The sequence below is a fragment of the Mixophyes fleayi genome, chromosome 2 (genome assembly GCF_038048845.1).
Source record: "Mixophyes fleayi isolate aMixFle1 chromosome 2, aMixFle1.hap1, whole genome shotgun sequence".
NCBI lineage: Eukaryota > Metazoa > Chordata > Amphibia > Anura > Limnodynastidae > Mixophyes > Mixophyes fleayi.
In genome coordinates, this window is record NC_134403.1 from 356,935,235 (window position 1) to 356,943,964 (window position 8,730).

The window sequence follows — 8,730 nt, forward strand, 5'->3', positions numbered from 1 at the left end:
TACAGTGTTATATGTATGGCGTAGTTATATAATCTATACAGTGATATGATATGTGTATGGCGTAGTTATATCACATCTATACAGTGATATGTGTATAGCACAGTTATATCATCTATACCATACTTGCCAACATTTTTTTTTCTTTTTCCGGGAGATGCCGGCTGGGACGTGGGCGTGCAGGGGGCGGGGCTGCGAAATCGCGTCATTTTGGCCCCGCCCCCGTGACGGAATGACGCAAATCGCGTCATTTTACAGTGGGGGCGGGGCTAAACGCCGCGATTCCGGGTGAATCGCGGCGTTTAAACTAAATTTTTCCCCCTTCCTATCAGGGAGATTGCCACACTCGTCCGGGAGACTCTTGCAAAATGCGGGAGTCTCCCGGACAATCCGGGAGAGTTGGCAAGTATGATCTATACAGTTCTATGTGTATGGCACAGTTTTATCACATCTATACAGTGTTATATGTATGGCGTAGTTATATAATCTATACAGTGATATGATATGTGTATGGCGTAGTTATATCACATCTATACAGTGATATGTGTATAGCACAGTTATATCATCTATACAGTTCTATGTGTATGGCACAGTTATCTCACATCTATACAGTGGATATGTGTATGGCACAGTTATCTCACATCTATACAGTGATATGTGTATAACACAGTTATTTCATCTATACAGTGATATGTGTATAGCACAGTTATATCACATCTATACAGTGATATGTGTATAGCACAGTTATATCACATCTATACAATGATATGTGTATGGCACAGTTATATCACATCTATACAGTGATATGTGTGTGGCACAGTTTTATCACATCTATACAGTGATATGTGTATAGCACAGTTATCTCACATCTATACAGTGATATGTGTATAGCACAGTTATATCACATCTATACAGTGATATGTGTGTGGCACAGTTTTATCACATCTATACAGTGATATGTGTGTAGTACAGTTATATCATCTATACAGTGATATGTGTGTGGCACAGTTTTATCACATCTATACAGTGATATGTGTGTGGTAAGGTTATATCACATCTATACAGTTCTATGCCCTCACTAACTCATGTTCCTGTTAATATTTATTTACCCAATGAGACTATTGAAAGCACAGCTGGGAGATAAGCCCTGCACAGGCAATATGTAGGTTTATGAATCATCAGGTAGGAAAGAGCCTGGGGAACTCTGACAAAACAAGTTCTTCCTCTTTTTATAGTTTCAGGCAAAATACTAATTTCTGTACGTCCCACAATGAGTCATAAAAGGAACATGTGAGAAGCCATTAGGGGCTTGTGTGGGTGTGATATTTACAATCGCTGAAGAGCATACATTTCATAGACAAAGCGAGGATTACAAATTGCAAATGTCCCCATTGTTTAATACTGACTAACTATTGCTATAGTCCATACTTGCCAACTCTCCCGGAATGTCCGGGAGACTCCCGCATTTTGCGAGAGTCTCACGGACTCCCGGGAGAGTGTGGCAATCTCCCGGATCTGCCTACTTCCTAGTGAAGTGGGCAGAATTAGGTCCAAAGCGCAGCGATTCACCGGGAATGGCGGCTTTAGGTCCCACCCCCTGGTGTAAAATGACGCGTTTGCGTCATTACGTCACGGGGGCGGGTCCAAAATGATGATAATTTTAGCTATAAAAGTAATGAGCTATTGAGTTCTCATAATGGAATAAATAACAGTGAAAAGAGGTTAAGCAGTTTACTGAAGCAATAATGTGAAGAAAAGAAAAAGCTTTGCATTTACCTGTTGTTTTAAAAAAAAAAAATGTTTATGTATAGGTTATGTCAGGCGCCCTTCCTTACGGCCGCCTGTCTGCTGACAGCGCGTCTGGTTGCATAGCAACCAGACGCATCACTTCCGGATCCCCCTGCCGCCCGACCTCTGGGTGTGATGACGCGCCCCGTTGCTAGGCAACGGGACGCTATGAAGGATTCCCGGCGGCAGGTATGACAGCGCTGCAGCGCTGATTCTGATTGGGTTACCACAGTATTTAAACCTCTTCCAGCCCTCTCACCAGTGCCAGAGTATCAGGTCTTCCTGCCTCCAGCGTTTGTGTATACCAGTTGCTGTATTCGTTCCTGACTATCCTCGTGCTGCTTGTGACCTTTGACCCGGACCGTTTGACCACCTCTATTTGGATTCTGCCTTTGTACTGTTCTTCCTGAAAGTTACCGACCCGGCTTGCCTCACCATTCTTCTGGATTTCCCTTTGTACCTCTTCTACCTGTACGTTGCTGACCCAGCCTGTCTGACACCTCCTTGTATCTCGCTGTGGACTCTAGGAAGGGCCGCGACCTGCGTGTCCCTGCAGCGGAGTCCATACTTCCTTGCGGGGGTTCCTGGTGAATACCAGGGGCACGTTAGACTCCGCGCCTTCCTCTGAGTTGCGCCAACAACAGCAGGTACCCACTATCAGTCGTGACAGGTTAGATCGGGGTGGGGAAGGAGTAAATCTGGGTACATACTGATGCAATTATCGTGCAGATCACACGATAAACGACCATTTGGTCAGGAAGTGTGATATGGATAATCAATCCACACAAATGGAAGTTGAATTAAAGCTGGTTATAAAATAAAGTTAGGATGCTTAAGAGAGCTATGTGCATAAATATATGTTGTTCCTGATATGTGGAGTGATATTATTGGTTTAAAGTCTTATATGATGCTCTATCTACATATTAGTTTGTGGTTTAAAGGCATAAAATGCTTGCGAAAGTAATATGAAATTACCATTATTCTATTTGAATTGAATGGTCTGTATTGCGCATACATAAATGAAGAAAATATTCTGGAGAGACTTCGTTTTTGGATTAATTCTACAAAAGTCCTTATCAAGTGCGTACACTCCCATGAACATGTTTTATCGTACCAAAGCACATTGTATCGCTTGATTTGGTTTTATAAACGTAAAAAAATCACGATCAACGATGGAACGATGTCGGGCAAATGTGGCAGTGTGTATGCATTCACGGCCAGCAGTGTAGGCAGATCTCTATAGAGTGAACAGAGTCACGATCTTTTCAGCAGATGATTATGACAGATGAAGATCACAGATTTGAAGGTAAATCATGTAGGTGTGTACACATCAATCTGCATGATCATCGGGACCTTCAGTCGTTGGTAAAATCGTTACAGAAATCGCATCTGAAGTAATTTTCAATAGTGTGTACCCAGTTTAAGGGAACGAGGGGAAAATCTTGTTCTCAATGGCCTGTCGGAAGGAGGGGGGAAGAAGATCATGTCAACGCACACATTGGTATTCAGAGATAAGAGAAAGATATCTAAATGAACTCTGGAATGTGGGATTTATGATACAAATATGAATAGCATTTATCCTACCGAAACCAAAGTTTATGTGGTTTATAGATTAATGTTTTGAAGACAAGTATGTGCAACGAGACACATAGACAATACTGCTGGTCATATGCTTAGATGCACCATTGGTGGACTGTCAATGGGAATTCTGTGAAATGTTAGGACATTAGTATATGAAAGCACGTATATATTAAATATGGAGATCAATCAAGTGACAAATATGTCATAGCTTAGATGGTGGATCTGGAATTTGATAGGCATGTCTGAAGATTTGAGTTTTCAGGGAACGCTTGAAATCTTGGAGGCAACTGTAACGCAATCTATAAATTAATTGGAATTAATTTAGGAGAATCTATAATGGAAAAGGATTTGGGAGTGCTCGTAGACAGTAGACTTAGCAATAGTGCTCAATGTCAAGCAGCAGCTGCAAGGGCAAACAAAGTATTGGCATGCATAAAAAGGCATAGATGCAAGGGAGGACAGTGTAATTTTGCCTCTGTATAAATTGTTGGTAAGACCTCATCTTGAATATGCAGTACAGTTCTGGGCACCACTCTATAAAAAAGGTAATTTGGAACTATAAATGGTTCAGAGAAGGGCGACAAAATTGATAAAGTGTATGAAGTCATTCAGTTATGAGGAAAGGTTAGCCAGTTTAGACATGTTTACTTTAGAAAAGAGGCGCCTAAGAGGAGATATGATTACTATGTACAAATACATTAAGGGTCAATACAGAGAACTTTTTACCCCAAGGACTGTACACAGGACACACGGTCACCCCCTAAGGTTAGAGGAGAGGAAATTTCACAACCAGCAAAGGAAGGGGTTCTTTACAGTAAGGGCGGTCAAGATATGGAATTCATTACCAGGGAAGGTTGTGATGGCAGATTCAATAGATATGTTTAAGAAAGGGTTAGACAAATTTTTAGCGGAAAGGTGTATCGAGGGATACGACCGTTAATTAAAATGTTGGATAGTAGTGGATATAGGGTAAATATAGGACTGCAATATTGAGTCTGGGGGGATTTTCACGATTGAAACAGATTGGCGATTGCTTACTCTGGATGAATTTCAAATATAAGTGCAGGATCGCAGGAGATCCAAAATAGGTTGAACTTGATGGACTGGTGTCTTTTTTCAACCTCATCAACTATGTTATTATGTTATGTTACTATGTAATTGAAATGGAGAAAGACAGTTTGGTTTCTGTCTCTCTAGGCCCCCCTCCACTTGTATAAAATACAAAAAAATGTAGCCGTCATAGACTGTACAATATTAAGACAAATGGACAAAGACAGTTTGGGGTCACTCTGTCTATGACATCGTCATCATCTTCAGCTTCATCCTCACCCTCATCAGTGTGTACGTCATTATCACAGACTATCAATTCATCGCCGCTTGAATCCACCGTTAGAGAACAGTCAGTGCTTGGATGTCTTGGATGGTGAAGGCCTTCCTCGTGGAAGATGTAGTTCATTTTTATAAACATCATTTTCTCCACATTTTTGGGAAGTAACCTTCTACGGCGATCACTGACTAAGTTCCCTGCTGTGCTGAACACTCGTTCAGAGTACACACTGGAGGGTGGGCAGCTTAAGTATTGCAAAGCAAGTCTGTACATGGGTTTCCAAATGGCCTGCTTTTCTTCCCAGTAAGGAAAGGGACTGTCTGATATTTCCATATTAATTACCTCTTGAAAATAATCCTCCACCATCCTTTGCATGTTAATACTCATATTGGATGGAGTTATGGGCAAGGTCACAGATTTTTTGGGGAAAAAAACAGCCCAGATGTTAAACTGTTCTGGTCTGCCCTCTACGTCCTCCCTGCTTCTTTTTTGAAAATTCTATTTTTTACGAGCAGCAGCTGCTTGAGAAACTGAAGGAGGACACGTCGGCAAGCCAAGGTCCAGTTCAGCGGCCAACTTGCTGAGCAATAGCTCCTTGCATAAGTTCACATCTCGTTCATTTTAAGCAAAGACTCAATGTAGGTCTTAAACCTTGGATCAAGCACAGTGGCCAAAACGTACTGATCCGAGCTCAAGATCTTAATAACTCGAGGATCATTGTGAAGCGAATTAAGTACTTGATCGACAAGGCCAACATACTTTGCGGAATTGCTTGCTTTCATCTCCTCCCTCAGTTTCTTAAGCTGCTTTTCCAATAGCCTAATTAAAGGAATGACTTGGCTCAAACTAGCAGAATCTGCAATCACTTTACACGTCACAACTTCAAATGGTTTCAGCACCTTGCACAGCACTGAAAGGATTCCCCACAGTGCAAGAGTGAAATACATGCCCCCTCCTTACCCAATGTCATGGCTTGTGCAATACGCTTGGATGGCTTTGCGCTGTTCCTCCATCCTCTAGAGCATTTACAGGGTGGAATTCCACCTAGTTACCACCTCCTGCTTAAGTTGGTGGCAGGGCAAGTTAAACTGCTCTTGGAGCTGCTGCAATCTCCTACATGCTGTGGCCGAATGCCTGAAATGGCCTGAAATCTTACGGGCCACCGAAAGCATCTCATGCACCTCACGGTTATTCGTAGGAAGCTCTGCACCCCCAAGTTGATGGTGTGAGCAAAACAGGGAATGTGCTGGAAATCACCCAGCTGTAATGCTCGCACTATATTGTTGGCGTTATCAGAAATTACATATCCTGGGTCCAAGTGGTATAAGCCATGTATCAATCACATCTCTTAGTTTGCGTAACAAATTGTCAGCTGTATGCCTGTTAGTGAAGCTGGTGATACAAAGAGTGGCCTGCCTGTGACAAATGTTCCGTTGTGGTGTACATGCTGCTGCTGTTCCTGCTGGTGAAGGTGAATGACCAACCCAGTGGGCTGTCACAGTCATATAGTCTTTGGTTTGACCACTTCCACTTGTCCACATATCTGTGGTTAAGTGGACAGTGGGCAGAATGGCATTTTTCAGCACAATCTCTACATTTGTACACACTTTTTGGTATAGTTGTGGAATAGCTTTACGGGAAAAACGGTGTCGCGATGGAATTCTGTAACGCGGACACAAAACCTCAATTAACTGAAAAACCAGCTGCATTTATTGTGGATATTGGATGCAGATCTAACACTAACATGGCAGCCATGGCGTCTGTGATTCGCTTGGCGACTGGGTGACTGCTGTCATATTTGCTTCCCCTAGCAAATGATTGTTTCACAGTTAATTGTTGAGATGTAGGACTGCTCATTTTCTTGGCCTTCCTCTGGGCTGACGATTCACCCCCAGCAACAGCAGCAGTGGGACTAACGCTTTCTTCAGAGGAATCAACAATAGTGCAGGAGTCATCCAGCCTTAATAAGTGGGATGCAGGGCTAACTCCGAGCACTACTGAGGATATTGATGAGGATGGTGTGGTGGGTGTATTTTGTAGCCGTTGGGATGTCGGTGAGCGGAGGGTCCTAGCTGATGATGGAGTGCTTGTCATTTTTTTGGACGAACTTTCAGCTTTTCCCAACACTTTGCCGTGAACTCTCGTCAAATGACGTAACATAGACGAGGTTCCCTAGACTGACTGTGGCTTGACATACACTACAAATGGCTATACAGTTGTTGTCTGGATGGGGGTAGAAATAATTCCACACATAAGAAGTGGATTTTTTGGTTTTATGGCCTGGCATCACAATGGCCTTTTTCTTGTCACGTGCCAGAACTGCTGCCACTGGTGCAGGACTGACACAAACATCCTCATCCTCATCAACATCCTCATTAGCGCCCTCATCACCTCCACAAACCTCCCCCTCATCCTCTTCTATTTCCAAAGTGGCATCCTCAATTTGTGTATCACCGGCTACACTCGGGCTGTTCAGACACACATCAGCAGAACTGCTGAAAGGGTCCCTCTTTATGGGTACACTAACAGAATGCTCACGATTAGACATCCCACTGTTGGATGGAATCTCCACAGGGATTGGTGTCATTTGTGATTCAGAGCAAACATTATCCTCTAATGTCTTACTGTTATTTTGCAGCTCGGCTTTGACGCGTAACAGTAGTTGTGCACCACTTGTAGGCTCGGTAACATTTTTTGATCTGCCACTAATAGACAAGGGTGAAGGCCTCCTTCTCTCTTTGCCACTGCGTGTGTAGAATGGCATGTTGGCAATTTTTTTTTTATCGACACTTAACTTTTCCTCAGTTACACTTCTTTTGCGCTTCAACGCGGTAAAAAATTTTTGGGTGTGTGTTTTTTGACTGATTTCAAAAGACTGTGTAGTTTGACATCGCCTTTCCCAGATGACGTACTGGGAACACTACCATCAGGACTGGTGACAGAACCTGGTTGCTGATTCTGCTCATATGTGGACTGCTTTGAATCCATTATGAGCCCAACGCACTTGTAGTGCTACAAATTGTTTTAGAGACTGCTGACAAATATGACTTTTGACAGCCAGAAATATGAATGCAAAAGAATGGAAGACACCACAAAAGCACTTGGGAGTGCTAAAAATTATTTTTCAGACTGCTGACAAACAGGACTTTTGACAGCCAGAAATATTAATGCAAAAGAATAGGGGACACCCCAAAAGCACTTGGGAGTGCTAAAAATAATTTTTTGAGACTGCTGACAAATATGACTTTTGACAGCCAGAAATATTAATGCAAAAGAATGGGGGACACCCCAAAAGCACTTGGGAGTGCTAAAAATTATTTTTTGAGACTGCTGACAAATAGGACTTTTGACAGCCAGAAATATTAATGCAAAAGAATGGGGGACACCCCAAAGCACTTGTAGTGCCAAATATTAAAAAAAAAGACTCCTTTATCCTCCTCTCTTCTCTATCAATTGTTATCAGAATTGTAATCAGAATTGTTATCACAATTGTTGTCAGAATTGGATGAAGAATAAGGTATATTCTCTGTCCCTGCTCTAATCAGCCTGTGACTATACCCTGCTCTGTCCCTCTGTCAAATGGCGATGAATTGCTGTGGAGGCGTGTATTTATAATTTTCAATTATCGCGAGAACCGAGCCCCGAGATCCGACGACGTCACAATGACGTTTGGCCTCGATTTGGAATCCGAGCGGGCGGGAGAGTACCGAGCCTGCTCGGCTCGGTACTCGGATAGGCAAAGTTCGGGCGGGTTCGGTTCTCGGGGAACCGAGCCCGCCCATCTCTAGTTAATATAAGTATTTTATATGGTATACTGTTAGGTACAGGCAACTACAGAGGGAATAGCAGAACAACATCTTGTGAGGAAAATCGGTCCAACCAATGGATTATAAATAGATTGTAGAGGAAGTTTGGTTAGAGGATGGCCAGTAAGGAGGGATCTGCAATAGTTAATGCAGGAAACTATGAATTCAAGTACAATATTCAGATACTCCGCGCAATCTATCCAATTGCAGCCTTTCAAATCACAGTGCACA